Here is a 14,836-nt window from a genome sequence, read left to right as displayed (position 1 = left end):
GTGGGCGCTATGGAAGGCGACATTTATGATCGACAGATCGCCTATAGTGAATTTTTCTCTATTTATCGTCAGCAGTCGCTCGTTAGCTGGCAAACTCAATGGAGTGAAGGGAGCTTGGGACGATGGCTACATTCAATTATCCCTAAGGTGTCGAAGAGTCCTTGGTTCAAGGGGTTGGACTTGGGTCGAGACTTCATTCGTATGATGTCTCGCCTCATGTCCAATCACTATTCGTTGAAACTTATATATGTTAACTTTAAGAATATTAACCTTAGATTGTAAGTTTGATTAACCTTGTGTTTAGTTTGTATTTTGTACGTGTGGGTTTTTTTTTTTTCAATGTTTGTTTTCAAGATGAATAGAAATAATTTCATGCTTAGGATTAATTAAATAGTTGTATCGTAAACCACATTTCAAACCTCCTTCACCCCTTTTCCCATCCAAAAAATTGTAAATCTTCACTAACCTCGAGACAACCGCGAGTACTCGTTACCGTTCCTTTAACTTTAAATATAAGACAGTAATAATGTATAACGGAAAGGATAACTCGGCTCTGTAAAGTTTATTCGATTGAGCCTGTACAAATAAAGTTATTATCAAAAAAAATTACGAATGCAGATTTAGCTTAAAGGATAAGTTTTGAGCCTGAAATTGAAATTTTAGACAAAAAGTGTAATCTACAAAGTTGTTCCTTATAGCTAGGCCATCATTGTTATGACAATGAATTCTAGGGTGGTTCTTATTATCATTGAAATCAAAAATTTAACTTTTTCGTGTGATGGAATTAATGTTTTCATTTTTAGGCAAAGATATAGCTGTGCTAATTTCAAGCAACTTTGTTAAAAAAAAAACTTTTTTGTATCTCATGAATTGACCGATTTAGAGCTATTTTCTGGATCAAAGGTGTCCTGAAATAAATTTTACATTTTTAGAAGGCAATTGAGCGCTGCGTTATTTTGTAAAAAATCGATGAAGTGAGTCATTCTGAACCGATCCACTTTCACCTTAATATCTCTGGTTGGGGCAAACAAAAAAAAATTACGTTATTTGCAAGGGCGTATGCTATTCTCAATAATATGAAAAAATAGAGGCATGTTATTTTTTAAACTCGTATTAACAAAGTTGCTTGAAATTTAATCAGCTATAACTTTGCTGGACATGGGACAACTTTCTTATCATTTTACTTAACAACGTTCTATCTACGATGCTTAGTTAAGGAGTTATTAATTTTCAAAGTACGTGATTTTCGGTGGGAAAATTAATCAACCCGATTTTTTTAATTTTTGTTTTGTTCATATAAACCTGTGGAAAAAAAAATAAAATTCTGAGACGCTTCTGCCAAAACCTGCCCAATGTAAACAAAAATTCCCTTTGGTAAAGTTCTTTTCAGAATTGGTTGGAAATGCTATACTAATATTAGCATGAAGCTTTAGTGTGATAATTTATTAATTAGAGAATGTTCTAAAGAGGATAGGTTGATAAGTTTCGCTAGAGTACGGCAGTGTGAAAATTGAATAGAAGCTGAAATTGAGCGAAGAGCCAGTAATGCAACAGTACTAGTCAAACGCACACTCCTTTACCGAACTCATACATCAATGGATGAGGGGATTTGAAGTTTTTCTTCAAATCCACAAATCGATTCATTATTTGGCTCGTAGGTCGCATATCAAAGACATTTTAGATTCCCTGATTAAAATAGAAAGATATGTGAAAACCACTTACGCAGGGATGATGAAGCAGCTAAGACACTTTCTTTAATTGATGACTGTACCTGAAATCACAGAAATAAAAACATACATCAGAATTATGTTATAAAATTCAAATGTTATTCATCAAGCTTGGAAAAGTTTCAGTTCCAGATTTATCATTGATTAATTTTTAATGCACAGTATACATGAACTGAAGCGTATCCGGTTGATTAAATTTGTAGTATTGTATCATTGAACCATTAAAATTCATTGAGCAATTTTCGAAAGTGTGTGAAAGAAGTGAAAAAAAATCACATTTTCGCAGCGAGTTTAGACTAACAAAAATATTAACAGAAGCAGAGTTTGGTGCTCGCCTAAAAATACTTAAGAATCTCTATCCACAAATGTTTCTTGCTACTTTTTGACGTTTACAAATCAACAAGGAAATGAACTGATCCAGATATTTGTGGAATAAATTTATTTCCAATTTAGAAATACCTACTGAAGTATACACAAAATTCAACCGAACAAGCTTTTTACGATACACATTGAACTACCGTATCAATATTCTCCCAATGCCACACACGATATGAATTCTGTAGCAAAAATGAGTTCATACAACCTCATTCCGAACGCAATGACAACAGAGAAAATTGTATTGATTCAGTCCTCCCCATTCCGCGATTAATTTCATCCTAAGCAAACACATTTAAGCGCTGGCACACATGCGAAAACGAACCTTATCTATCCGTCAGCTGGCAGAATCCACACAAGGACAGTCTGCTGGACCCAAAGATGTATACCCTTTTTTTTCCCCTCCGGCTCCTCCATTACACGTCCCTCGCTAACCCACACAGCGTACGCAAAACCCTCAACATACCACCGAGAGTCAATTAATCTTACACATTTCGCCCCGAAAAGTTTATCCCGAAAAATTTTCCCAACCCTTCCCCCCTCAAGAGCCGCAAAAAAAAAACACAATCCAGAAGGCCCCATGTCGAACCGGCCGCAAAGTGCCATTGTCGGTATTTTTCTGCCCCTTCGGCGGCCGCACTGAGACTGGAAACGGATTCCATCGATTCCCACCGTTGGTGCTGTACCTCCCGGATCCTCCCGAAAAAAATACAAAGTTTACTAAACATTTTAATTGAGTTCAACAGTTGAGAAACTCCAGAAGCACCTCCCCCGACCGGCCCAACAGCGTATACCAGCCCTCGTTTTGGTGAGACGTCTAGTGGCTTGCCGCCATCGCGCTCTCGAGGAATGATAAAGTGCGTTTCTGATACAGTGAAGCTGGATAACACCCTAGTAGAAGCCGAGGGATGGACTGTTTGAGGATTGCCAATATTTACTTTTTTCGCGGCTTCGCAATGCAAGTACATATATGTGTAGTAATTCTGGAGGGGAGTACGTTCAGTAACACTATCACTTGAGTAAACAACCATTAAGTCACTTTTCTCGGCGGCGGAATGAGCGACGCGCCGTTGTTGGTCAGACGGAACCTGAAAGACTGGATCACGTCGACCGGCGGACGACGGCGACGACGACGACGATGACGACGGGGTCGATTTGTTGGCCAGTAGAGTGCTGCGGATCGCACACTCGTATGAGACCAAGTGAAGACTGCAGGATTCCAGAAGCAAACAATTTAAAATCAATTAAATCTTCCAGTGAATGCGAGAGACAGAGAGAGATAGAGAGAGATATCAGAGCGAAGAAGTAGAGACCGATGAGGGCGGCTTTTTTCTTCCCGGCATATTATCTGGCTGATTTTTCGTCAGCTGTTCTGGTTTTCGTCCATTGATAGACGCAACGCACTCGGGCGCTCTCAAGAGAAGGGGCCTGTTCTGGTGAATGTGTTCTACCTCTAATCCAGTAACACTTCTCGTGTGGCGCGTGCCATGGATAGGAGTTAATAGTGTTTTTTTTTTCGGGTGAAATTCTGAAATTAGGACAACAATTGTTCCAAATCAGGACAATTTCCATAAACGCATTTTACAGTTTCGAATTCGATTTCAGCGAAAATGAGCTACATCGTTCAATCAGTGTATAACTATTCAGTATTGTATCCGATCGAATTTGGCATATAACGCATCACTTTCAAAAATACTTCACTTCGCAACCCATGAACCATTCTGACGGCCAAGTAACCTTATGTCGCAATATAGCTTGTATATACTTACTATGTTTGAGTATGGTTAGTTGGGGGCAGGCATGGAAAATCATTTACATTCATTTCATACATTCATTTACATTCATTTGCCTCTAACTTATTTCATCAACAGCATTTCGCAAAAAGATTTAAAAAGCTTTTGTAGGTTTTGTTATCAGCTACAACTTTTGCTCATAACTCAAATCTGTATCTCTTATGCATCACGAACTAGAGCGGGTAGAACTTGTTGCTGTTTTTCAGTGAATGTAAAATACATTCACTGAAAAACAGTAGTGGCTTCTGTTTGCTCTGGTTCGTCATGCATCAGAGATACGGATTTGACTTGTTAACAAAAGCTGTAGCTAATAACATAACCTACAAAAGCTCTATACATAATTTTGCGTAATACTGTTGATGAAAAAAGTTAGAGGCGAATGAATGTAAATGAATGCACGAAATGAATGCAAATGATTTTCCATGCCTGGTTGGGGGATCCGATGAAACTGTCACTTCTTGAAACTAATCCCTTTCGTATTTCTTTCATTCTCTTTTCGCACTTTGTATATAATACCATCTCATACTAATCTGCACGCACCGCTCATTGCGAGTGCTCGGTGGACCAGCTACTTTTAGACCAGATGACCATGACAATGCAAGAAAATTATTTTTCGTTGAAAGAAGTATCACACCACAGGTAATCAGACAGTTACAGATGGTGGACATGAAGATCCAGTGGAGGTGCCAAGCAAAGGTGTTATATCCACTCCGGTGGCAGAAACGTCATCCACCAACATTTAGCTTGAAGCCAAAGTTGTTGGTTCTTTGGCTTGATTATCTGCCAATCTAAGACAGCTGATGCAAAAATTGAGAAATTATGCTCCGTCCACATAGATGTTTGGTTGGTTGCGCGGCAAAATAATCGTGATAAATGTTCAACACGAGGTTCAACAAGCGCTTAGGGTAAACGCTCCTATAGTTGCGGTACGTTAGAAGCGTTAGGTTTCTATAGTTGTGTATTGAGTCTCCATGCACAACTATAGGAACCTAACGTTTCTAACGTACCGCAACTATAGGAGCGTTTCCCCTACCTGAAGGAATTAAATATTTTTAATATAATTTTTAAATCAGACAAGCTAATCATGAAAAATTCAAGTTTCATTAATGATTATTGACACAAGATTTTTTAACGCATACGTGTTGTCAATGCATATATAAACATAGCATAAAAACTGTAGGCTACAGTGCTGACACCACCAATGGTGGTGGCTTCAGCAACCCTCCTTCTTGTCAGAGGATTAGTTATATCTAAAGAGCCTGAATTTATAAAGAGGCGACATCTTATCTATTTGACAGGTCTTCTGCTCGATTGGAATGACTTTTCCTATGACTTTGACAGACAATCGATTGGCTGGCGCCGGTGGTGTAGTGGTAAGCGTGACTGCTTTCTCACCCCAATGGGTCTGGGTTCAATCCCAGTCGAGGTCGGTGGGATTTTTCTGAGGCATAATAATCTCTGGTCACGTCTTTCTTCGGAAGGAAAGTAAAGCCGTTGGTCCCGTCCCCGTATGTGTGTTGAATAGGTGCGATATCCTACTGCTGGAAGCTGCCTTCCTGCACATTCGATTGCCGTCAATGGATGGCAATCGATGTCCGTCGGTGATTGACACTAGATTACGGAACAAAGACCGACGTTAAATAAAGGAAAGAAGAAAGAAGACAATCGATTGTTCCAATTTTGACATGTCGTCTCTTTATAAATTCAGGCTCTTTAGTTATATACTAGACAAATGGTAAGTTCCAAGTTCGCTGTTTTCGTCATGTAGGCTGAGTAGGCTCTGCCCGCAGTCATTTTAAGGAACTGTCACGATTTTTCGGGTTGTTTTTTTTTGCGTAAGTGATTTTTCGGTATTGGAAAACGTCATCAGTAGTGGTTTTAATACAGTTGTTCGGGTGATTTAGTGTTTCTGTGGCGTTGATTGGGTCGTTTGTTTGTTTAGTGGAACATTGAGTAGCGTTTTTCTTTGTTTGGTTAAGGAGAGGTAAGGTGTTGCTGTTCCTTCGACAACGGTTGGTGGAGGAGAAGGGGGTGAAAGGATTTTTTTTTCCTTTGATTTGTTTTCCGTCGATCTTGTTTTCCGTGCTGAGCACCAATGCTACCGACGCTAGGAAAGCAGCTCCCACACCTGGACCCTACCTATCGACCCATCAACTTATGAACCGGGGACCAACGGTTTAACTTCCCTTCCGAAGGAAGGCGTGATCCAAAATGTTATGTCTCGGAACATCCCGGCGGCGCCAACTGGGATTGAACCCGGGCCTGCTGGGGTGAGAGGTAATCACGCTTACCACTACACCACCGGCTCCGCTAAGAAGGATTTGTTAGTTGTGAAGGGTTTATGAAGTCCGGTATCGAAGTTATAGAATAACATTGGGAGTGAGAGTAAAGCTATACTGTTGGGACAAGAGAATTTTGAAGATGCAGGATGGCTTCAGAAGTCAGGAGTTAAGAAGGGAAGAAAAAGCAATGATCATGATGGTAGTGGAAGTTTAGTACGTGGAATCGGTATTGTGATTCAATTGGCTGGGGTGGCTCTACTTTTCCTTCTGTCCCTGAATAGATAGTGCAAATAAGGGCTTCTATGTGATTTTTTGCTGTATCTGAATCCGGGTCTTTTTATTTCTTTTGATTTTCCAAACTTTTGGATTTCTGTTTATGAAGATGAGGAATTTTTCAAAATTGGATATTGTATAAAATATGAATTTTATATTTTCGATGGATTCATTATTCTTTTGACCGTTAGTAGTTCTTTTTAGTTATGTAATTGGCATGATTTTTAGCCAAACACCCCTTTAAAAATCAACAGTTCTTTGGAGTTTTGATGTTCTAGTTATATTTGAGCTTTTAGGACTGCAAATGCAGCTGGTCATCAAATTTTAAAGAAAAAAACAGATATAAATAATTTTAGTAGATTTTTCAATTTTTTAAACATGTGCAGTTCTTTGGAGTTTGGATGTTCTATTTTTTGACGTAGGACTACGTCTTTCGGGAAGGGTGCCATTTCAAGGAAATGCAACGAAAATTGGTCAGTCTTTAAATGCTAATAACTTGGCCAATAATCAATGGATTTTGATGATTTGTGTGTCAATCCATTTTTTTTCCCTTGATTTGTTTTCCGTCGATCTTGTTTTCTGTGCTGAGCACCAATGCTACCAATGCTAGGAAGGCAGCTCCCACACCTGGACCCTACCTATGGACCCATGAACTTATGAACCGGGGACCAACGGCTATACTTCCCTTCCGAAGGAAGGCGTGATCAGAGATGTTATGTCTCAGAACATCCTGGCGGCGCCAACTGGGATTGAACCCGGCCCTGCTGGGGTGAGAGGTAATCACGCTTACCACTACACCACCGGCGCCGCTATGCCGATCCATTCACCGGTGTTATAATATTTGTGTGGTATGTAACACATTGTAATTGTTAAATATTTAATCAGTTAAGAATGAAGAAATATGGAAATATTCACATTTCCCATACATTTTTTTCGACCGCAAGGTGCTCACCCCTAACACAGCCATCATAAAGTTGATCCCTTATGACACAAACCAAAGCCGCACAATCATTCAACGTTGCAGATTAGCATTCTATGCCTCTCCTTTTCCTGTATTTTGCTGATGTAGGTGGATGAATAGAAAAAGCAAAGAGAAATAATGATATTGGGCCTTATTACGGGTATCACTACAAGGTGATAAGGCAGTGATACTCAGAATAAGAGCCGTGATTACCGTACAAATCAAATGGGAATCACTTCACCGTCACGACAAGTGACAAGTTTTCACCGTGAGGTGACATCCGTAATAAGCCCCATTGAGTGATATCGTTTGGTTGATTGAGGCTTAACACTTTGATCATTTTTCAATAGTTAATCATTGATAAACAACTGTCTTATTTCAACAAACAAATCTTATAATCAATCTGAATGAAATGGTGTAATTAAAATAGAATTTCATTCATAAATCACCATTCTCCAAGCGTTCAAAACATGACACTAGTTCGTCACACAATCTACAGAAGAGCCTAGAGGCTAATCAATTATCCTGTTCAAATAATGTAACTACAATAATCAAATTTAAATAAACGAAATTGCATTCATTCAAGTTTGACTACAGTCATCGTTTGACTGTCGAGTGATAAACAGGGGTGTTCGTTGCATTGTACACTGAAAACGAAACTAACTGTGATTATTTTTTTTTTATTATTATTATAGTCACTTTAACACTCTTGGGTCATTCGTGACTTGTCCGGGTGTGAGATTTGAACTCGTGACTTTGGCGTGAGATGTATGGATGTTAACCACTACGCCGAGGTCGCCCCCAAACTGTGATTAACTTTTACTCATTTGTGCGTCACTTCAACTCATTCATATGGAAAATTTTCTTAAAGCGTAGGTTTGAGGTTTGAATTTTTTGTGCTCTCTGGGAGCTGGTAGTAAATCAGGTATAACTGTATAGGGAAAAATCATTTTTATTTAATTGTAGGTTGTTTAACAATAATTTCCGGGAAAAAAAAAACTTAACAACAAAGTCCCTGATTAATTTCTTTAGGTTGTCGTTTACTTTTTTGACCTGAATATGCACCGAAAGCGAATTATTCCCACTTCTCTCAATTTCTATATGGGGATTTTTATCACTTCCTACCAGCGGAACAGCGCCATCTCTGTGGAAAATGGTCGAACATTGATTAATTTTACTACCTCTTCAACCGTAGGTACAAAACCTCTTTGTCTTTTCAACTTGAATCATAATCAATAACAAATTTCAACAATAAATCATTATTCAAATGGAAGCATGGAAGTTAACAGATTCAAGACATGTTCGAAAGATGGCATCGCAGAGCTCCCGCTAAGGTGTCTTCAAGGTTCCATCGAGATCGACAGCAATCTGAATTTACCAAATCTAATCTAACACAAACGCAGCCAGTACGAGAAAGCAGCCTGGAAAATTATTAGGTTAGAAGGATGCGTGGACATACCGTACCAAACGCTCCGAGCTATGTAAGAGTGAATGTAACAATCATATGTTATGTAATGAATGGTTTTTATAATATAGTATAATTGAAAGATCTCACCAAATGCCTCCCAATGTTCCCAAAATTCCTAATTTATATATATAAATGGCATAATCTCACCAAAACTGGTCTGCTTGACTGTGATCATCAACTTTTCCGGACTTCAGCGTCATCAGTTATTCAAAATAGCATAGCATAGCATAGCATAGCATAGCATATGCGATTGTACAAATCGTGGGTGGCTATATAATGGTCAACTAATACGTTTTGCAGAAAATATCGAGTGTTGACGCAGAAAATATCACTTGGGATTAGTGATTTTCCCCACACGAAAATAAAATCTACAATAGAAGCATCGCATTATACACCTGGCCACATCCTTACAATCGCAGGGGAAGGGAGGGAAAGTTAATCCAACATCTACTTAAGAAGGTGCAGGGAACCCATACTACCTTCATAGGTGTCACAGGAAGGAAAGAGTTGTGTTAGTGGGAGGGTGAATGATTTGGCAACTCTATTCGTCAATATAGAGCATTTGATAAATCAGTGACAAAAAATAAAATATAAATAGATAAAATGGAAAGATCTCACCCGATTGGCCTAGAGACTTTGCAGCGTCATGTTTTCAGAAATGCTTTATTTAATTTTCCTTGAACCACCGCAATCACTGATAACGCTCTTCTAGCTCGTACGTACAAAAGAACGCACTCCACGCATAATCAAGGTCATGTATTTTCGGACTGTCTTCTTTAACACCACACAAAGAAGTTGCTCATCGCAGCAACAGAAAAATATATCAGCGTGATAGAGGTTGTACGGGGCAACAAAGAAAAACGCAAGACCACACCAAGCACTATTGCTTAAGCAACAAGAGATCAAAAAAAAAAAAAAAATCACGCACGGTATTCAAAACTTTTAAATGCGATCACCAGTTCACCTCATCGTCATCAGTTATTCAAAATGTACATAAAATTGACTACAATTACTCAAAATAACTCGGAGATATAATGAGATATTTGGATTTGAATCAAATTAATTTTATTTAATCTGCAATGCTGCCAACTCCCCTTTTTGTAGTTAATTCGATGTTTTTTTTACCTTTGTAATTGGAACGTTTAAGTTCCAAAAAAGGCCCTTTTAGTTTAATTTAGTCAGTTTTTGATATTTATTCCCCATTAAAAACATCCACGCATCTAAGTTATTGGTTTAAACTTTGTATTTGCATGTTTAAAAAAAACTTATATTCACTGCTAGAGGTAATACATCTGGTAACGCTTGCTCAATGATTTTTTTTACGTTCGCCAGCAAAGAAGAGGAGTCGAAGTGATTTTCTTGGTGTTTTATTTTGTTCACCAAGAGATTTGACCTCCAGTTTAAATTAATTTTGTGTATTCGATTACGTGAAATTGTGGAATGCTACGAAGAACGCAAGTAAGTCAATGCAGTAATGGTGTTTTAAAGTCTGTTCCAGCAAATATATTATATTAACAATATGATCCACTCTTTCGCTTAGCTGGCGAACCGAATTTTTAGCGATGAAAGCGCCTTTGTGGCCAAAAAGGCTACCACTGTATTTATTTATCTTCCCAAGGGGTAAACCAATTGAAAATTTGCATAATATTTCAAATGTATGTATTTCCGCATATTATTTGATTTGACGACAACAGTGACACGTCAGACAAATTTTCATGTAATATACGAAATGTAATTAATGGAAATAATTTGAATTTTATTTTTGTAATAAGTGCTATATTCTCGCCCCTCGATGTAATTGTATGATTCTTGCTGACCTTTTTCAACGCTAGATGGTGGGTGAAGCAATATGTTTCGGGTCGTAATTGCAATGTTTGGAAAAGGCATGAATGGATCATATTGTTAATATAATATATTTGGTTCCAGTCAGTATTTGGCCACTTCTTTTTAATTACTGTTGCGCCTCTAGTTGTCGTAACAAGAAACTATTGACAGCGTTTTGATCCGGAAGGATTGTTTATTTAGTAGTGATGAAATCTTCATACGATGTAAAATCATGAAATACTTGCTTTAAATTTTGGAATGACTTGTGTGTGAATGTATGTGTATACTAATGATGATGATTGAAGAATATTGTTGAAGCACTTTTAATATTTACACCGAATACAATGATTAGAATGTAGTTAAATACAATTCCTGACTGTTATATCTTAGGCATCAATGTTCACCTTTATGCATTGCAAAGTAATCAAAAAATCGTCTCACCTTCGACAGAGTTCTTCCAACCGACGTAGAGCGTAGAGAAAAATGGTGGTGCACACATAAATCGGGCGTAGGACAAGTGTTTCCGTTCTCCCGCTGTGGCTTCTTATTTATCACACGTTTCACTTTTCCGAAGGTGGAAAGGGTAGAAAAAATCGAACGCTCCAATTACAGCACACAATCCACATTGTACCTACACAAACGAACGGAATCGAAAATCTCATCCCTTTGATGTTCCCCCTATTTTCTTTTGCTTTCCCGCAGCTGCTTGAGAATCGTTGCATGTGGCAATAAATTGTTTGAACGAATGAGCTGTAGCATTGGGCTTTATCAACTGCAAAATAAGAAATTCCATTTGCAAGGGTACGTTCTAGTGCTTGAAGAGATCGACCGACAACAACTCAATCCACGCCATTGAAACTTTGAAACATCGCCGTTACGGATCCCGGACAGCGGATCTGGAAACCATCAATTCCCTAATTGAGAGCTCTTTCCGAATCTGAAATTCCTCGTGTGCCAAGGAAAGAAAAGCAAACGGCACATGACGTGATCCGGCATCCCCGGCCGGCAGCGATCCGAACCGAAGCAATCTCATTAGTGGATAGACTCCACCAGTTGGTTCCGATCACTGGCCGCGTAAGATGTACTAAGTGACAAACACGCGTTGTCGGTTGGATCCGTGCCGTATGGCACGCCGACCTTCGTTCCGTGCATGTGTATGCCCTGGGGGATAAAGGGGGTCAGTTTTCCATAGCTGATGGAAAGCCTCCTGCTTTCAAAATATTTAGTGATTGCACGCCAGAGAAGAAAGTAGTCGATGATGACGACGACCACGGATCATTAACAGGGTGTTTCTCTTCAATCTATTTTCAGGTACGTCCGCGAGTCACTATCTGCGAAGCGAAGCGAAGCGAAGCGAAGTGGAGTTGAGTTCGGGCGAGGGTTTGTTTTTCTGAGGTCGCGGTGAAGTAAAGGTGAGAGAAAACATGCATCCAGGAATTACTTTTGAGTGGTTAAGAGCGATTTTTTTTTTCGAAGTGGATATCAAGCTGTGTTGTGAATGAGCCAAAAGAATGGCAGTGATTAAGAGTTTTTTGTACCTTCCGCTTACCTATGCACACCTACGTACGTGACACGTAGCATCTGGAAGCGTTACAGCACGTCCGTTCCGACTGAGCCGTATAGGTGGTAAATCAATTAGACCCAGCTCCACCCCACCGAAACCGACCAAGCGCGCCACAATCCGGATTGATGGATACTTCTGTCTTGCGTGTAGCAGGCAGGGGTCAAATATTTGAGGTCGACTCCGGACCGGTGGTCAGCCAAATTCCTCCCCCGAAAGCAGCAACGGCTCACTCACACGTGTGGCATCCCGCGCACAGCAAGCGAAAATCGAGGAAATCGAAATGATTTATCACCGACGGTTTTTACGCTGTTTGCTACCACGCCAGTTGGTAGGTAAACAACACTAACCCAATGACTACCGGAGAAGCATTCCGCAGAGAACTTGTAGGCCTACGCGAGAGAGTACCAATTCCTAACCGACAGGCGTCCGTCAGTTTGCAGTTGGTAGTCAGTCACTCGGTTCGATCCCGTCTGGTCGTCGTCGGCCAGGAAATGCGTCTGGTTAACATTCGGTCACGGTGCCGGAGTCTGGATTCGTTCGGAGCAAAGGTGGCGTAATGCTGCCCAAAGTTTCTGTAGTTGTTTCATGCCTGAGACGTAATTTATGCACTGCCAAAAGGTGATTTTAATCGACACCGCGTCCGAACGAATATGGCCCGGCTTTGGCGGTTTGCGCTATTTGCCGAAAAGGAGCGTCTGCTAGTTTGACAGGTCAATTTTTTCCAGAGAAAGTACACGCAAGGAATTTGTTCCTACTGTGTTCGGGCAATTGTGTAAACAGATGATGCCAGGTAACCATACTATGTACATTGCTTGCGGAATCTGGTGCGGCATCTGTGTCAATAATTAGTATAATTCAACGTAATTGAGCGGATGGCAAGGAAATAACTGACGGCTTGCATCACGGAAAATGCGGTGAATTATGTAAACAGGTGTGATGGCACCTTTCGCTAGCTGTTGGTTGCATATAATATCGCCAAATGGAGGAGGGTGATCAATGATCATTCATGACAAATATATTGTGTTATAGTATAATATTTGAGTAACACAAATTACAGGAAATTGATGTAAAATTTTGGAACAACATGTGAAAAGTTCCGATGTGTCAAATGTAAATAATCACTTTAAACGTTCATTTCTCGCGGATAAGGACTCATTCAGAAAGAAAGATCAGATGGTGTAGTTAGTTTGCCTTGGTGTGTTGTGGTTGGTGAACCAATTTTCCGGAATTTCGGAAATTTTCCCGGTTGTGCGATATACATTTAAATTAAGCATAAAACCAAATGCGATTGAGCTGAAGAGATCCCTACACTCAGAAAAATGTTCACTTAGATGTTTTATGAAAACATACAAAGTTTTTTTCTATCTAGTTTTCACGTAAATTTTACGTTTTTCATATGTAGATCGATTCGAAATTTTTCCTTTCATTCCACATAAAACTCTTATAGCAATTTATATTTTTAATTATGTGATGACAGCTTACATAATTCTTTACAAATCACTCTTGGACATACTTTTTGAAGGTCGTATCATGTTTGAGTTATACTTTTATGTAAATAAGTTGAAAAAAAGATTTGCCCTGTTCATATGGTAGTCTAGTTATATTTTTATTCAAGGAAAATAAGTACGCAATGTAGCTTCAGTAGACGAAGTCTTTACTCCGACAAAGTTTCATTGGAATCTGGTAGAGTTGGTGTGAAATTTGAAATTTGTTTATTTTGCTGCGATTAAGTTTTACTATTCAAAAGATTGAATTCAACCATATCCTTTATTGTAACGGAAAGTTACAAATTTTGTTGTTTTATTTTTATATGAACATCCGTTGTTAATATTACTTTTATTTTATTTATGTTAACCATTCAAATATTTTAGGAAATTGAAAAAAATTTCATTCTTTAATAAGTTCATACCATTTGTACTGGAAACCGAAGAGGTGGACCAATAATAACCATCCTCACCCCCTCTACTTCCCACTCTTCCATGACACTGAAAACTCCAATTCCAGCGCAACCAGAACTCTTCAAGTATTCTTAGATGTAATGCCTAAGAATTCCCGCAGCTCCTAATCCCCTAGTTCTTCTAACAAAAAACAGAACTGTCGGTACTCCTGGTGCTCTCGAACCCCCAAATCTGCAATCCAAGATCACCGAATTATGAAGATTGTGAAGGCTTGTGAAGGTCTCACATTTTCAAAAGTTCTTGAAGTCCACAGAGTTTTGGAAATTCCAGCATGTTCAAAAAAATAAGGGGTGGATACACCCAACAAACATTTAATGTTGAATAAGAGCTTATTCAGGCAAAAACAAGCTTTTTCAGCTAAAAAATAGCTTATTCAGCTGTTGATCAACTCAAATTGTTTAGTTGAAGATGCTTATTTTAAATAACAGACTAAAGTGGTAATTTTTATACGATAGATGAGGAGCAGGGTGGCCAGTGAATTTTCATTTTGAAATTCCCGGTTTTTTCCCGGTTTTCCCGGTTCAAATCTTAAAAATTTCCCGGTTGTAAATATTCAACAAAAAACTAAATGGTACACATTTTAAAAAACGTGGCCAACTGTTAATTGACGA

At 38.9% G+C, this 14,836-nt stretch overlaps 1 protein-coding gene across 5 annotated transcripts in view; it reads right to left on the bottom strand.

Annotated features, from left to right (window-relative positions):
• The window catches only part of nvy (nervy), a 322,382-nt gene that overhangs the window by 207,491 nt on the left and 100,055 nt on the right, over positions 1 to 14,836 (bottom strand). For 4 of the 5 annotated variants that reach the window (XR_010517434.1, XM_065217533.1, XM_065217536.1 and 1 more), the window contains exon 2: positions 1,723 to 1,771. The exons of the other annotated variant lie outside the window; for it this stretch is intronic. The gene's annotated coding sequence lies outside the window, so the exon portion shown is untranslated. The remainder of the gene's footprint in view (positions 1 to 1,722; positions 1,772 to 14,836) is intronic. 5 annotated transcript variants of the gene reach the window in all.

Source organism: Ochlerotatus camptorhynchus, unplaced genomic scaffold, assembly GCF_037179485.1.
Source record: "Ochlerotatus camptorhynchus isolate MF236.1 unplaced genomic scaffold, CSIRO-AGI_Acam_v1.1 ptg000077l, whole genome shotgun sequence".
NCBI lineage: Eukaryota > Metazoa > Arthropoda > Insecta > Diptera > Culicidae > Ochlerotatus > Ochlerotatus camptorhynchus.
This window is presented reverse-complemented; position numbering and strand designations above follow the sequence as displayed.